The 16,488-nt window shown below is 32.6% G+C and overlaps 1 protein-coding gene across 2 annotated transcripts in view; it reads right to left on the bottom strand.

Moving 5' to 3' along the window:
- The window catches only part of LOC135222965 (homeobox protein Hox-B5-like), a 204,919-nt gene that overhangs the window by 3,545 nt on the left and 184,886 nt on the right, over positions 1-16,488 (bottom strand). The gene's annotated exons all lie outside the window — the stretch shown is intronic.

The raw sequence follows: 16,488 nt of genomic DNA, 5'->3' as shown, positions 1-16,488 counted from the left end.
TAACATTGTGAGTGATCCATCTCGTACTATTAACCTTTGAAGGGACACGCCCTTCATTTAAAAGCACATAAAACCTATCCATTTCGATGGAAAAATTCCAGCACTGGATATATACAACCATTGGTCTTTTTTTGTGAATGACAAGCATACATCTAACACAGTAAGAGTTCCATCTCGTACTATTAATCTCTGAAGGGACACATCCATCACTTAAAAGCACAAAAAAGTTATCCATTTCGACAAAAATTCCAACACAGGATATATACAGCCATTGGTCTTTTTTTATGAATGAACAAGTACACATCTAACATTGTAATTGTAAATGTTCCATCATCTTGTACTATTAACCTTTGAAGGGACACGCCAACAATTTAAAATCACAAAAAATCTTATTTTTCAAAATGTATCAACTGATGTTTAAACTATTTACGTACTAAAAGCTTTACTGAAATATAAAAATTAAACCAATATATATATTATATATATATATATTATATATATATATATATATGTGTGTGTGTGTGTGTGTGTGTGTGTGTGTGTGTGTGTGGTACGTAGAAATATTGGTATAATTTTTATATTTCAGTAAAGCTTTTAGTACGTAAATAGTATATATATATATAAATATATATATATATATATATATATATATATACATATATATATATATATATATTATATATATATATATATTATATATATAATATATACATATATATCATACATATATATTATATATATATATTATATATATAATATGTAATGTTATATTTTATATATAATAATATTATATATATATAATATAATATATATAGATAGTATATATATATTATAATAACCTATATATGTATGTATAAATAATAATATACATTTATATATATATATATAATATATATATATATAATAATATATATTATATATTATAATATATTATTATTAGATTATACGATATTTTTGGCAATGAACAAGTTCTGTCAATACCCTCTGTCAGGATTACATAGGTAGATAATATATATAGGCATGACAACTTGACCACTGCCCGAGCATTGCACATACTAGAGAGAGAGAGAGAGAGAGATTTCTGCAAAGCAGGACAACTTGAACATTGCTCGACCATTGCACTTTCCATCCATAGAGAGAGAGAGAGAAGAGAGAGAGAGAGAGAGAGAGAGAGAGACTATTTTCTGCTCTCCTTTTTACATATTGGTCCGGTGCATGGGTACAAAAGTGGCAACTCCACAACCGAATTACTCTTGCTGACGTCAACCGTAGTATTTGACTGGGAGGTCTTAAAACTGCAGCAGCTCCCTTTCAAGTCGTCCATTACGACAAGCTTGGAGCTATTTTGGAGGTATTTTTAAACCCCAACCCCACTTACCCTCCAGCCAGCAACCCCCTCCAAAAAAAAAAAAAAAAAAAAAAGTGATTACATCTCTTTCAAGCGAGGTGCAGATTTGGAACAGACATTTTTTTTTTTTCAACATCAGAAAGAGACAAATAAGCGACTGGATGAGAAGCACAGCTCTGCTGACACACTTACCCATCACAGGGTGATTTATATTCGCAAATAATTAGAGGTTACAGAAAGGTAATCGTTGTGACGGCAGTAAGGAAGCGAAGATTAAAACGGTATTCAATTTTCACGAGAGGATGAAATCAGTAACGCGACTTACATAAAAACTATGCGTGAGGAAAGACTTCACAGACCGACAAAAAAAAAAAAAAAAAAAAAGGAACAGTTGCTAAAAAACGACAATAAAAATAATACCCCGTGACGTCTTCCTCTGCCACAGACTGTCAGAAGTATGTCACTGCCATCAGTCAATGTTTCGACGTATTAAAAATACGAATTATTCTAAGACCATTAAGCAAAAACAAGCAATTATTATCCGTAATTAACATGATTTATGGCCTCTTAGCAAGCTGCTGGAGGGACCTGACTGCGCAGTCACTTACGTATCGACTGAATGCCAGGTAGCGGCAGTAAGAGGAACTGGAGTCATACTAAGCGTGTATACTTATGTGTAATTAGAAGCATTTGCATAGGTGCCAGTCATGTGTGCTGAGTCAGGGGAAAATGGGAGTTAATGTGACGTGGATTATACCTGCACGGGACAGCACAGGTAGGACGGACAGGTGAGTATAGCGTTATTCAACTCCTGGACTTTCGCGCGCCAGGGAAAAATCATTTAATGAAATGATAATTATACAGGATATTAAAATGTACTTTTAGACCCTTTTATAGGCGGTGATACTCAAGGCATTTACCTTTTATGGTTGAAACGTTCAAATAATGTTTTATGGAGCCTTTTATCATCACATTATACAGTTGTATGAGAGGCAATTTTATCAAATAATTTAGCAAAAATTCTACATCTCGGTTTTACCTCAAGGAACTATTGATGATCCTGTTTGTACAGAGGTCATAAACGAATAAACTCAGGTGATCGACAGGTGGCAGAGAATCTCGCGGAAAAACCCTAACCTAAAATTCAAAAATATTTCACCAAACAATCTCGGTCGTGAAAGGGTTTATGAAATGACAATGGTAACATTAGGTTCAAGGAACAAAAGATACTGTAAAAATGATTAAGGTTTAAAATACTGAAATGCAATTCGCCTAAAAGAACATACAGTAAAATAATCACAAAAACAACACTGACTTGAGTTTTTCTTAAAGGTAAACCTTGTAAAGCTACGCTTCTTATGAATGAAGTGTGTTTACATTTTGATGTTTGTACCACACACATACATACACACACACACACACACACCACATACACACAAACAAAAACACAAACACGTACACAACATTCTGGCAGTAATGCAGCCAAATTACCGTAAGATGTAATCTGCAATATTATTATTATTATTATTATTATTATTATTATTATTATTATTATTATTATTATTATTATTATTATTAGTGGTAATAAAAATACCATCAATAGTAATACTAATATTAACAGCGAACTCGACATTTAAATTATTTTCCTAAATTAAATGTCCGAATTTTGCCTAGGAATTCGGGTCCAGAGTCACGCAGGACGATCGCCGAAGTAACAATGAGAGTAAATTACGGGACGGTCCCACCACTGACCCTGGAGGACGCCGTGACGTAGCATAATTAATCAGGGCTGTCTTTGGGAATACGCAGAAACTGACTCACGTCTGACGTTACTCTCTCTGCCTCGATAACCAGAGCTTTTGGTTCTTTTACTTACTTTTGCTTCAACTTTTCCTTACTGAATTCAATTACTCTTTTATCTTTTTATTTAACTTATATTTTTTCCTAGTGACTGACCCCCTCTTTCTGCTTTTCCTGTTGTCTTCTGTCACTTATTTTAATGAACACCTTAATATTCTTTGGAAGCTTGTATTTCAAGTCAATGGCCCCTGTGGTGGGCTTGTTCCATGAGAATAGGGTCCAACTACTGAATAATATAATATAATAATAATAATAATAATAATAATAATAATAATAATAATAATAATAATAATATCGATTATGAAGGACGAGGATAGAAATATTTCGACTGAGAAAGGAAAGATGATTTTATCAGCAGAAATAAAACAATTTTACTTTAGGTTTTAACATGGTCATTTTTTTTATTGCAAAATGATAATAAAATCTTCTGCAAGGCTCACATGAAGCAGAAATAATCAACAGCAAGAATGATTTGCAGTCGGTTGTCCAAATAGAATTTCCTAGCAACTGAATAAAAAATAAATAGTTTTATGAAGTACAAAATAAAATGGTAATTCGTCTTTGAAAAACAGCAAACATGATTAAAGTAGGAGAAAATAAAATACGACTATTATTGTGAGGTATTTGCTGTCCAAAACTCAAAGGAACTAATTCAATGAAAGAAAATGATTATATCAATTGGCGCAAATAATGTGGAACTAGTTTTTTAACAAAAAAATAAAAACAAATTTAAGTTACGAAAATATAGTCTTAAAATCATAAAAACATTGTAATATCAGATTCCAGTAAACATAACCTCCTTAAAATTAATATTTAATAAAAAAATAGTAAATTGACGTTTGGGGCTAATACTGACATATAAGAGAAGCGCAAGTTCTTACGCGTTTTGATCGACTTATAACTATTTCTCGACTTGATAATGAGAAAATAATTTTTAAAGGGGGAATTATTCCAAGATAATTCTAATAAAAATTTAATAGTATTTCATTCGTTTCACTGCTAAGAATTCTAAATGATTTTCCCAATGACGTGAAAAGGCTAAAAATAACAAAAATAATGATTTCATATAAAAAAAATTCCACTAATTGGTAAGATATTTCCTTAGACAAAAAAGACGAACAATACAAAAGTACTGACTTTAAAATATTATAGTGATGTCATTAATATCAAACTGAGAATTCAAATAGGTTACTTTGACGCAAAAAGGCGAACAATACAACAATAATTATTTCAAAAAATTATAAAATTACATTCATATCACTACTCTCAGTATTGATTTTTGACACGAAAACTCAATAATATGAAAATAAAAATTCTATATATTATAAAAGTTCATTCATTGTATCGCTCAGAGTTCTGAGAGATTTTTGACACGTAAAAATCACTTATATAAAAATAGTAATTCTATATATTATAAAATTTCATTCATTGCACTGCTGAGAATTTCCAGAGATTTTTGACACGAAATTTACTCATATAAAAATAAAAAATTCTTAACATAAAATTTCATTCGTTGCAACCCTCTGAATTCCCAGAGATTTTTGACGCGAAAAAGTGACTAATACAAAAAATATAGAAATCCTAATATTATAAAATTTCATTCGCTGCACTGCTGAGAATTCTGAGAGATTTTTGACACGAAATTCACTCATAAAAATAAAAAAAAATTCTTAATATTATAAAATTTCATCATTGTACCGCTCAGAATTCCCAGAGAGTTTTGACCGAACATAAGATTTAAATCCCGAACATAAGATTTAAAAAAATTCTTAATCTCAGAGATTTTTTACGGGAAAAAGTGACTAATAAAAAAAAATTATTCGATCACAAAAAATTCCTCTAAAAGGGGAAAAAGAAGCCGCCATTGCTCCAATTCAGAAGTTCCTACTGTATATGTAGCATTGCAATATGACTACAAAAAGCGCTAATGCCTTTTCAAGATATTTATTAATAGCGTAGCCTTCATAATGGCTCGCCCGGACTGAATAATAAATGGCAAACAGCTGCTAATGGCCTTGTTATTGTTGTCTGCCAGGGTGAGCGCTCTCTCTCTCTCTCTCTCTCTCTCTCTCTCTCTCTCTCTCTCTCTCGTGTTGAAGTTTGAATGACGAATTGAACTGTATAAGACTTTTTTTATATATACTAGGACTACTTAACGTAATAACTACCGTTTTCTTTTTCTCCCTTCTCTCTCCCTCTCTCTGCTCTCTCTACATCGTCTCTCTTCTCTCTCTCTCTCTCTCTCTCTCTCTCTCTCTCTCTCTCTCGTTGAAGTTTGAATGACGAATTGAACTAGTAAGACTTTTTTTTCTTTTTTATTTTTTTTCTAGGATACTCTCACGTTGAAGTAATACGTATCCTCCCTTCTTCACTCATCTCTCTCTCTCTTTTCTCTCTCTCTCTGTGAATTCTCTCTCTGTTGAATTTTTGAATGCGAATTGAACTAGTAAGACTTTTTTTTTTTTTATTTTTTTCTGATTACTTCACAAGTAATAATACGTATCTCTCTCTCTCTCTCTCTCTCTCTCTCTCTCTCTCTCTCCCTCTCTAAATTTTCGTGATTTAGTTATACATACACACACACACACACACACACACACACACACACATATATATATATATATATATATATAATACGTTATATATGTATATATATATATATATATATATATCTAATAATATATTATATATATATATATATATACAAGGTGTCCATAAAGACCCAGTATCATTTCAAGTATTTATTGCCCAGAATGCTACTGGGACTTTATGGACACCCTGTATATACACACACACACATGTATATATATATATATATATAATATATATATATATATATATATATATATTTATATATATTATATATATATATATACTATATATATATATATATATCATGTGTGGTAAACCAAAGCGACGGCAGAGCACTTCTCCTAATATCCTATTAATCAGTTCCCAGAGGGAACAGATTTCCTCAACGTCTCTGAAGCGACTCGTGAGTCGTGACAGCGAGAGAAACGTCGAAGCTTATGTCTTTGTGACGCCGCCTGGCTGCTGCTGCTGCTGCTGCTGCTGGTGGCTGTTCGCGTGTCTTGGAGTCGTAAGACTCTCTCTCTCTCTCCTCAAATGAGTCTTGTATTCCGAAGCTGCAGTAGGTCCTACTTCAGAGGAAGCAGCAGCACCAGGCGACGGGGGTACTTTTTTGGAGAGAGAGAGAGAGAGAGAGAGAGAGAGAGAGAGAGAGAGAGAGAGAGAGTAGAGGGTGGTGTGGATAAGAGCGAGGGAGAGAGAGAGAGAACCCGGCAATTGTTGTATTTTCGGGGAGAGGGAAGAGAGGAGAGAGACGATAGAATGACTGTAGAGACGAGAGAGAGACGATAGAGAGAGAGAGAGAATACGCACACACATACACAAATTGTAAGTGAATGAAATCAGTTGCATGTTAACAACCAATCCTACTTCCCCCTCCCCTCCCCTCCCCCCCCCCCTCCCCCTCCCCCCCCAAAAAAAATACACACACACACACACAAATGAAGAAATACAATCCCTCCCGTGGAATGAGCACAGTGATAATTATATTATCTTCTGTTTTTTGACTGTTTTTTGATTATATATATATATATATATATATATATATATATATATATATATATATATATTATATACACCATAGTAATTACAAATGCTTTTTTTCGTAAAGAAAAAATCTTACAAAACGCTGAGGACGGGAATTTCATTATTTCATAAAACTAACTCTCCTCTAAGAAACATTTCATCAATAAATATGAAACTTAGATATCCTCAATAAAAACCTATCAACTATGTTCCCTGAGATGTCTCACAGAATATCAACAGGATTCCATGCAATAATAATAATAATAATAATAATAATAATAATAATAATAATAATAATAATAATAATACAATAATAATAATAATAATAATGATAATTATAATAATAATAGTAAGAAAAGTGATGGACTCCTAGGGAGGGGATGCAACCCGGAACCCCCACACTATAAATACCACCCAGTCGAATTGGAGGACTGTGATAGACAAAAATAACAATAAAAATAAAAAAAATAAAAAATAAAATAAATAAAATAAAAATAATTATAATAATTAATATCTAATAATAAATGATGACGATGAGCAGGAATATATCCACTATCAAATTAGTTACTGTTGCATCATTAATATCAAAATGATAAGTTGAAAACGAAACAGGCATTAAATTTTTTTTTCTTATCTACAAACATGCTGCAACAGTGGTGTTGAAAGGTAATTAATTCCTTACATTGCAACTTCTCACCTGTCCAACCACTGGTTTGTTTGTTTGTTTGTAGGTTTTTTTTTTTTTACGTTGCATGGAACCAGTGGCTATTCAGCAACGGGACCAACGGCTTTACGTGACTACCGAACCACGTCGAGAGTGAACTTCTATCACCAGAAATACACATCTCTCACACCTCAATGGGATGCCCGAGAATCGAACTCTCGACCACCGAGGTGGCAAGTCAAGACCATACCGATCACGCCACTGAGGCGCTCCAACCACTGGTTTCAACCCTTGTCTTCATAAACTTACGAAGTGAATTAATGAGAGATCTGTCGTAAACATTAACGTATATTTTATTTTCAGCGAAAGGTCTTCGATTATTTAACTTACTAACTTTTAATTAGATTCATATGAAACAATGTGAGCGAATGAAGTAGGTATAATGACGTTGGTTTCTATAATGGACTAGAAATACTGACGAAGTAATATACTAATCAAATCTATACAGAGATTTCATCGACTTCTTATCGACAAACGTATCTTTCTTTTGTTTGTTCTCGTCACAATGAGTAATGGTCTAGCCACAGGGACTTTGTGGCTGGAGGCAGCTGGAGATTTTCTCTTGATATATATGTAAGTATATTAAGTATATACACTCATGCATAAATACATACATATATATACACGGTGTCCATAAAGTCCCAGTACCACTACAAGCATTTATTGCTCAGAAACCATGTAACAGAATAATGCCGTCTTTTATGGAATGTCCTACATTTCCTCAGGTTTACATTCAGTACACTTCATTCTACAAAACAAAAAAACTGCATTACGTTATAAGGTTTCTGAGCAATAAATAATTGTAGTGGTACTGGGACTTTATGGACACCCAGTATAGAAAGAGAGAAAGAGAGAGAGAGTTCCACAGATATTAAGTTGCTGGCAACAAATTCCAAACAATTCCTCAGCGTTGAAAACACACCGGAGAATTTTGTTTATCCGTCTCGTTATATTGAATAAACTTTTACCCACAATCACCTTCTTGGATTCTCCATGATGACTGAGCAAAAAGACGCTCATTCATTCTTTGTATCGTAGCCTTCTATTTGCTTTTAATAGGATATTTCTACAAGTGATAATCAACTTTTCCTATCTGTAATATGTTAAAGATTCATCTCCTAAGAGCTGGGTGGAAATCTTGCATGAAAGCAGTATTCGTGCTTGTGAAAGCAGTATCAAGGTCTTCCTTCCATCGGCAGGCCATATGTTTATATATGAATATTTCCAGGCAAAAGGAGTTGCGTTTTGCCCTGTATTCCTTCGAACTTTATGTATACTTCCTGTAATCGACTGTAACTCTAGACTTCGAGGTCGCTTTTTTCCCTATCTCTCTCTCTCTCTCTCTCTCTCTCTCTCTCTCTCTCAACTTTAGCTCAGCTCCTAAATACCAAAGTCTAGACTTTGAGAGTTCCCCTCTCTCTCTCTCTCTCTCTCTCTCTCTCTCTCTCTCTCTCCTAGCTCAGCCAAAATGCCAACGCCAGACTTTGAGCTCTCTCTCTCTTCTCTCGCTCTCTCTCTTTTTCTCTCTCTCCTGTAGCTCAGCTCTAAATGCCAACGCTATTTCCTCTCTCTAATTCCTCTCTCTCTCTCTCTCTCTCTCTCTCTCTCTCTCTCTTGTAGCTCAGCTCCTAGATAACAAAGCCTAGACTTTGAGAGTTCCCCCCAACCTCTCTCTCTCTTCGACTATAGCTCAGCTCCTAAATACCAAAGTCTAGATTTTGAGAGTTCCTCTCTCTTCTCTCTCTCTCTCTCTCTCTGACTTTAGCTCAGCTCCTAATACCAAAGTCTAGATTTTGAGAGTTACTCTCTCTCTCTCTCTCTCTCTCTCTCTCTCTCTCTCTCTCTCCTTTCTCACGTCTATCTCCTGTCATTCTTACAGTTCATTAAATTGCGTATTATCCCGGGCTATCGAGCCATGGCTACCCAACGTTTTGAGGCTGACGTTTCACAATCATTAATTCTTACCAAGGGAGGGAAAAGGCTCACAGTCTCCTATACTACTTCTACTACTACTACACCAGACCCATATTCTCTCTCTCTCTCTCTCTCTCTCTCTCTCTCTCTCTCTCTCTCATTTTACATGAATTTTATAAGGACTTTTCATGATGAATTTTATATGGATTTTTCAAATGTTACTACTACACAAACATATGTTCTCTCTCTCTCTCTCTCTCTCTCTCTCTCTCTCTCTCTCTCTCTCGACTCATTTTACACGATGAATTTATATGGATTTTCCAAATGTTACTGCTACACAAATGATGAATTTTATATAGATTTTTCATGATGAATTTTATATGGATTTTCCATATGTTACTATTACACTAACATATATTCTCTCTCTCTCTCTCTCTCTCTCTCTCTCTCTCTCTCTCTCTCTCTCTCTCTCTCTCTCTCTCTCTCCTTCAACAAGAAAAATTTTACATGGATTTTTCAAATGTTACAACTAGACAAACATAAACGTATATTCTCTCTCTCTCTCTCTCTCTCTCTCTCTCTCTCTCTCTCTCTCTCTCTCTCTCTCCTGTTACATTCTGCCTTACGGAATTGAAATAAATTGGGACGAAGTTAATAATGCTTTTAGCTCGAACTGTGAAGGAAATAAGATATAACAATTACACAAGAATCAAAATCTAACAGACTGGAAAGCAGAAAAATCAAATGAATATTGCGGAAATTGTAATCATTATGCAAAATATGCCGAAGCATCGTAACAAAAAAAATAAACCTTTCGTGTTATTATGGAAACCGCCATGACAACCACTACGGATATTACTCTAAAATATTATAATAAAAAAATGCGTAATATTCCCAGCGAAAACAAAATTAAGTTTGACAAGTATTGGTAAATTTAGAATAAAAAAAAGGAAGGTTAACTAACACATGATGTTTTAACCCACGAATAATCAAGAGGAATTACATTAGCGTATAACGCATATATATATATATATATATATATATATATATATGTATATATATATATATATATATATATATAGACTAAATGGTAAAAATGTTCTGTTTTAACAGAATTCCATTTATAGATATATATATATACTATATATATATATATATATATATAGTATATCGAGCTATAAATGCCCTTTAATATCTAATTCACTCTACCTCGGAATTAATATATTTTCATATATGTTTAACCGAGGTGTAGCGAATTAGATATTAAAGGACATTTGTAGCTCGATATATGTATATAATCCACGGTAAGTGATAGGGGTGGGGGGGACTTTATATATATATATATATATATATAATATATATTATATAATATATATAATATATACATTATATACATAACATATATATAATATATATATATATATATATATATATATTATATATATATATATACACGATTAATAACGAATGCAGGCTAAATGGAAACATAGCCACAATAACCCCCCCCCCCCTCTCTCTCTCTCTTTCTTTCTCTCTCTCTCTCTCTCTCGACGTCGAATGAAGAAGATGAATGATTGTGAGGTGAACGATCATTGGTCGATCTCCACCAATCAGCTTCATTGTATCTTTTGATACGAACTTATGGAGGGGGGAAGGGGGTGAAAGAATAAGGGGGGAAGGGAGGGCGTAGGGAAGGGTTCATTTAAGCTTTATAAAATCGCTGTTGGTGATTCTCTTGTTGTAAAGAGTCATAATAGTCAAGATTGAATTGCATATGTAGAAAATTACAGTTTATATAATATATATATATATATATATATATATATATATATATTATATATATATGTATAAAATATATATACCTATATATATATATATATATATATATATATATATATATATATATATATATATATATTATATATATATAATATATATGTGTGTGTGTGTGTATAAATTATAAAACAATCATAATATATATATAAATAATTAAATAAATATATCTTAATATAATTATAGGATTATTATAATACATATATAATATATATATACATATATATATAAATTATCTATATATACTAGATATATATATATTATATAATTAATATATATAATATATATAGTATATATAGGAATATAATATACATAATTAATATTATAATATAATATATCCTAATAATATAATATATATATATATATATATAATTTATATAGACTATATATATATATAGTTAATATACATAATATATATATATATATATATGATATATAATATAAGATATATATATATATATATATATATATATACTAATATATATAAATTATTTATATTTTATATATTGAATACAATCTTGATCTTTATATAATATATATATTATATATATATAATATATATATATATATATATATATATATATATACAAATTACGTAAAACTGTAAAATAATATCTTAAATGTCAGACTTGCGGAAAAGAGCAAAAAAAAGGGAAAAGAAGAAAAGGAGAGAATGGGAGAAAAGGGGGCGTGGCCCCCCTCTGCCTGTTAATGGGCAAGACGCAGCAGCGCTTGCCCGACACCTACCCATCATCATTCTTCAATGCGAACCGAGGTAACATTAATACATCAAACGCAACATTAATGCATCAGACATACCATTAATTCATCAGACCTAATGAGGCATTTTTTCCCTTAGCCATTACCCAGGCCTACTCACCAGTAGGGGACGCAGACACGCACACGCACACACACACACGTACACAGAGACTCCGCGGTACCTCTTGACAAATGGAATTATTCTAAAAGAATCTTTTGTGGTTGCCCGAGAAAAGAAGAGAGAAAAAATCGTGTATGAGGCCTGCTTTTCATATATATATATTCTCTCTCTCTCTCTCTCTCTCTCTCTCTCTCTCTCTCTCTCTCTCTCTCTCAGGGTGGCGCATTCACTAAGAATGGAATTCATGTTTTTTTTCTCTTTTTCTTTAGCTGTCAGTGATGTCTTCTTCTGCGTGCGTGTGTGTGTGTGTGTGTGTGTGTGTGTGTGTACGTGGATCTACAACATGTTAATTAAAATTCCTCCAATAAAATTGCTTTTGGCATAACAGAGAGAAAAACTAGAGTGGAACTTTATACCTTTATATTTGCACGAATAAATTAATTACCAAAACCTAACTCTTTCGACACAAAGGACTGAACAATGCTTAGCTTTCGTAACCCAGATAATTCTTAGGTAGGAGTTAACATACATAAGAGTGAAAGGTAAAAGCTAATTGGAAAGCGAGGAAAGTTACCTTTCACGCTTTCAAAGATGTAGAGGACTTGGAGGCCTATTCCAGTAACTGCTGAATATTAAATTTTTTCCCAATAAGTATCCCGTGAAATTCAAACTTCAATAATGGTCTAAATTATGAAATAATACTTATTTAAGTGATAACCTAACCCGTGTTTTTTTTTTTTTCACAAAATCCGCTTGTCAAAAGTGAGCTGGATTCACAAAAATCATCACAATTTCATTTTTCAGTAATTAAAAAAAATTCTCTCTTGAAAAATATGAATGAACGTAAGCAATCTATTATGAATATGAATCTGACCAATGATAAATAATTAAGCACTGAACTAACGGTCATATTTCGAAGCACAAGTTTGTTTGTTTTTTTATTTTAAAGATAAGAATGCATATGATCAGTCTATTATGTGTATGAATTTGACCAATAATGATAATAAATAATTCAGCATGACATTAGATGATCATGCAAATGAAGCGCAAGAAATTATTTGAATTGACAGACTTTGTGATTTTAGTCAACTAAGACCAATCAAAATATAAACTTGCACAATTGGGCTTACAAAAAACACGAACGTCGGAATAAGTAATTACTAATTATTCAGCTTAACGTTAATTTGTATAACGAAGACAAAATAGTTCTAGATTGCGTATTAAGACTTACTGTAATCATTGGTTGGATTAATTCCGATATGTAATTCCTAATAGCGTCTTAATTTCCAGATAAAGAAAATTACTGGAGCCTACAATGAAGATGCCGTTCACAGTAATCGTATTTCAAAATAAAACTAATTCTGGAGTATCATCAAATCAATTCGCCTCATAAATTAGCTTCTTTACGTAACACACTAAGATAATTATTTATCGTAACACACAAAGATAATTATTTATCAGTGGCTGGGTACACACTGAAGTATAGAGTTCTTTTCGCCTAAGATTAATGGAAGTTGTAATGACAATATCCTCTGTTCTTTTACATAGCTAGAGAGAGAGAGAGAGAGAGAGAGAGAGAGACAGAACCAGAGTTCTATTAGAGATCATGAGCTCAACAGAGAGAGAGAGAGAGAGAGAGAGAGAGCTTGAAATCATAGCTCTAACTTGAGAGAGAGAGAGGGAGAGAGAGAGAGAGAGAGGAGAGAGAGAGAATTCGGCTCTCCTCTGTTCGGTCCTCCATTTTGGTCGTACTGGCTTTATGATTAACATGTCATGACGGTGATGGTTCCTATTCAGGGTGCTCGGACGTCCCGAGCAGCTAATGGTTGTTTGGGACCTTCCAGTGGGGTGGGGGGGGTTGGGGGGGGGGGGGGGTTGGGGGGGGGGGAGGGGTTTTACCCCTAAACCCACCCTTCCCCCACCCACCTACCTACCGACCGACCCGGCAGATAGACTGGGTCCTGCTGGGAGGACGTGATTGGTCTAAATGCAGAACCATTTTTTTTTTTTTTTTTACAAAGTCTGGTCTAGATTTGTGTTAGGTATATCTTTTTCCAAAAATGATTTGGTCAACTATAATTCCTCTGTGTGTTTAAACCTCAGAAGAACACGTTTTTTGAAAAATTTTTAAACAAAGTCTGGTCTAGATATGTGTTAGGCATCTCTTTCCAAAAATGATTTGTAAACTATAATTCCTCTGTCTTTAAACCACAGAAAGTGATCACGTTTTTTTTTAAAACAAAGTCTGGTCTAGATTTATTCTTGAATAATTCTTTAGAAAAAACATAAAATGATCTGGTAAACATAAAGAGACAAAAAAATGGTCAAGGAAAAATCAAGTCTCCTACAACAATTTACATTATGAATCCTATGGGTTTCTGCCTCAATAATTGATTACTTTATTAAAAAGAAATAAAAAAAAAGTCTCGTCTTGATTTCTGCTGAATGACTTTTTCCAAAAACGTAAAATGATTTGGGAAATAAAATCTTCAGGAGATTGAAATGGTATTTGCATTAAAAGCCACAAATACTTGTAGTGGTACTGGGATTTAAAGGACACCCTGTATAACCGTAATAAAAAATATAATGATAATAAAATACAGAATACAGAAATACCTAAAAAAATTAATAAAAGTCACGAATACTTGTAATGGTACTGGGGTTTTATGGACACCCTGTATAACCGTAATAAAAAATATAATGATAATAAAATACAGAAATACCTAAAAAATTAATAAAAGGCACAAATACTTGTAATGGTACTGGGATTTTATGGACACCCTGTATAACCGCAATAAAAAATATAATTATAATAAAATACAGAAATACCTAAAAAAAATTAATGAAAGTCGCAAATACTTGTAATGGTACTGGGATTTTATGGACACCCTGTATAACCGTAAAAATATAATGATGATAAAATACAGAAATGACTAGAAAAGAAATGAGGTCAGCTACAACAACCCAGATCCCTCTTGATTCTTTTGTCTGGACTTCTACCTCATGAAATCGATTTCATTAATTACCGAAGAGTCCCACGAATATTTCCACCGAGATTTTTCACAGATTTTTCGAAAGAGCTCCTCCCATCGATCATCGTCGGCGAAGACGGTTTCCAGTCCTGCTTTTGTAAGATTAAAGACTTTCCTCAAATCCATTCATCATGAGGTCCCTAAAACCATCCCTCGCCCCTTTTCTTCTGCCCCCCCTCCCCCCCGGCACCCCGCCCCCCACAACAACAACCCCGTCTATCTCCCTCCTACCCTCCCCCGTGAAACCACACATACATATATATATATATATATATATATATATATATATATATATATATATATATATATATATATATATATATATATACACATGTGCTCATTCATGCACTTTCAGGATGTACTAAGAATGTCTTTGTCCCAAATGAAAAAAAATGGTAAAAATGTCTGTCCCCAACAAAATCACACATACATACATACATACATACATATATATATATATATATATATATATATATATATATATATATATATATATATATATATATATATATATATATACCAGCAATTTTCAAATTGATTGTTAATCAATTCTAAAAGATAGAGCTTTATAATATCGCATTTCCTTTAATATGAAACTTCAACCTAAAAGTCTGAAATTTCAAAAAACTAAAATTATATATATATATATATATATATATATATATATATATAATATATATATATATATATATATATATATATACCTGTGCTCTTTCATGCACATTCAGGATATACTAAGAATGGCTGTGTCCCAAATAAAAAAAAAATAAATATGGAAAAAATTCTGTCCCCCAAATAATAATAAAAAAATATGGAAAAAAAATGACATAGCTTCGGGTCAACCTTCTTTCCCTTGTGAGACACACTCACAAACACATGCACATGTACACACGTACGCTCGTTCATACACATGCGGGCAGGCCATACATACTAAGAAGAGCTTACTAAAAAAAAAATGGAAAAATATTACACAACTTTGCATTTATTTTCTTCCACCCGTGACATCACGCATACAAACGCATGCACAAATGCACACACGTGCTCATTCTACACATGCAGGATGTACTAAGAAGGGCTCAGTGTTCCGAAAAAAATTGGATGATAAAAATTTATTTTTTTGGCTGAAATTTTAGTTTTTTGAAATTCCAGACTTTTAGGCTGAAGTTTCATATTAATGGAAATGCGATATTATAAAGCTCTATTTTTTTTTTAGAATTGATTAACAATCAATTTAGAAAATTTCTGGTGGTTTTCCATCCATTTAAATCTGAATTAACTTATT

The sequence above is a fragment of the Macrobrachium nipponense genome, chromosome 8 (genome assembly GCF_015104395.2).
Source record: "Macrobrachium nipponense isolate FS-2020 chromosome 8, ASM1510439v2, whole genome shotgun sequence".
NCBI classification, from domain to species: domain Eukaryota; kingdom Metazoa; phylum Arthropoda; class Malacostraca; order Decapoda; family Palaemonidae; genus Macrobrachium; species Macrobrachium nipponense.
The sequence above is the reverse complement of the archived record's forward strand: the minus strand, read 5'-3'. Positions and strand labels throughout refer to the sequence as shown.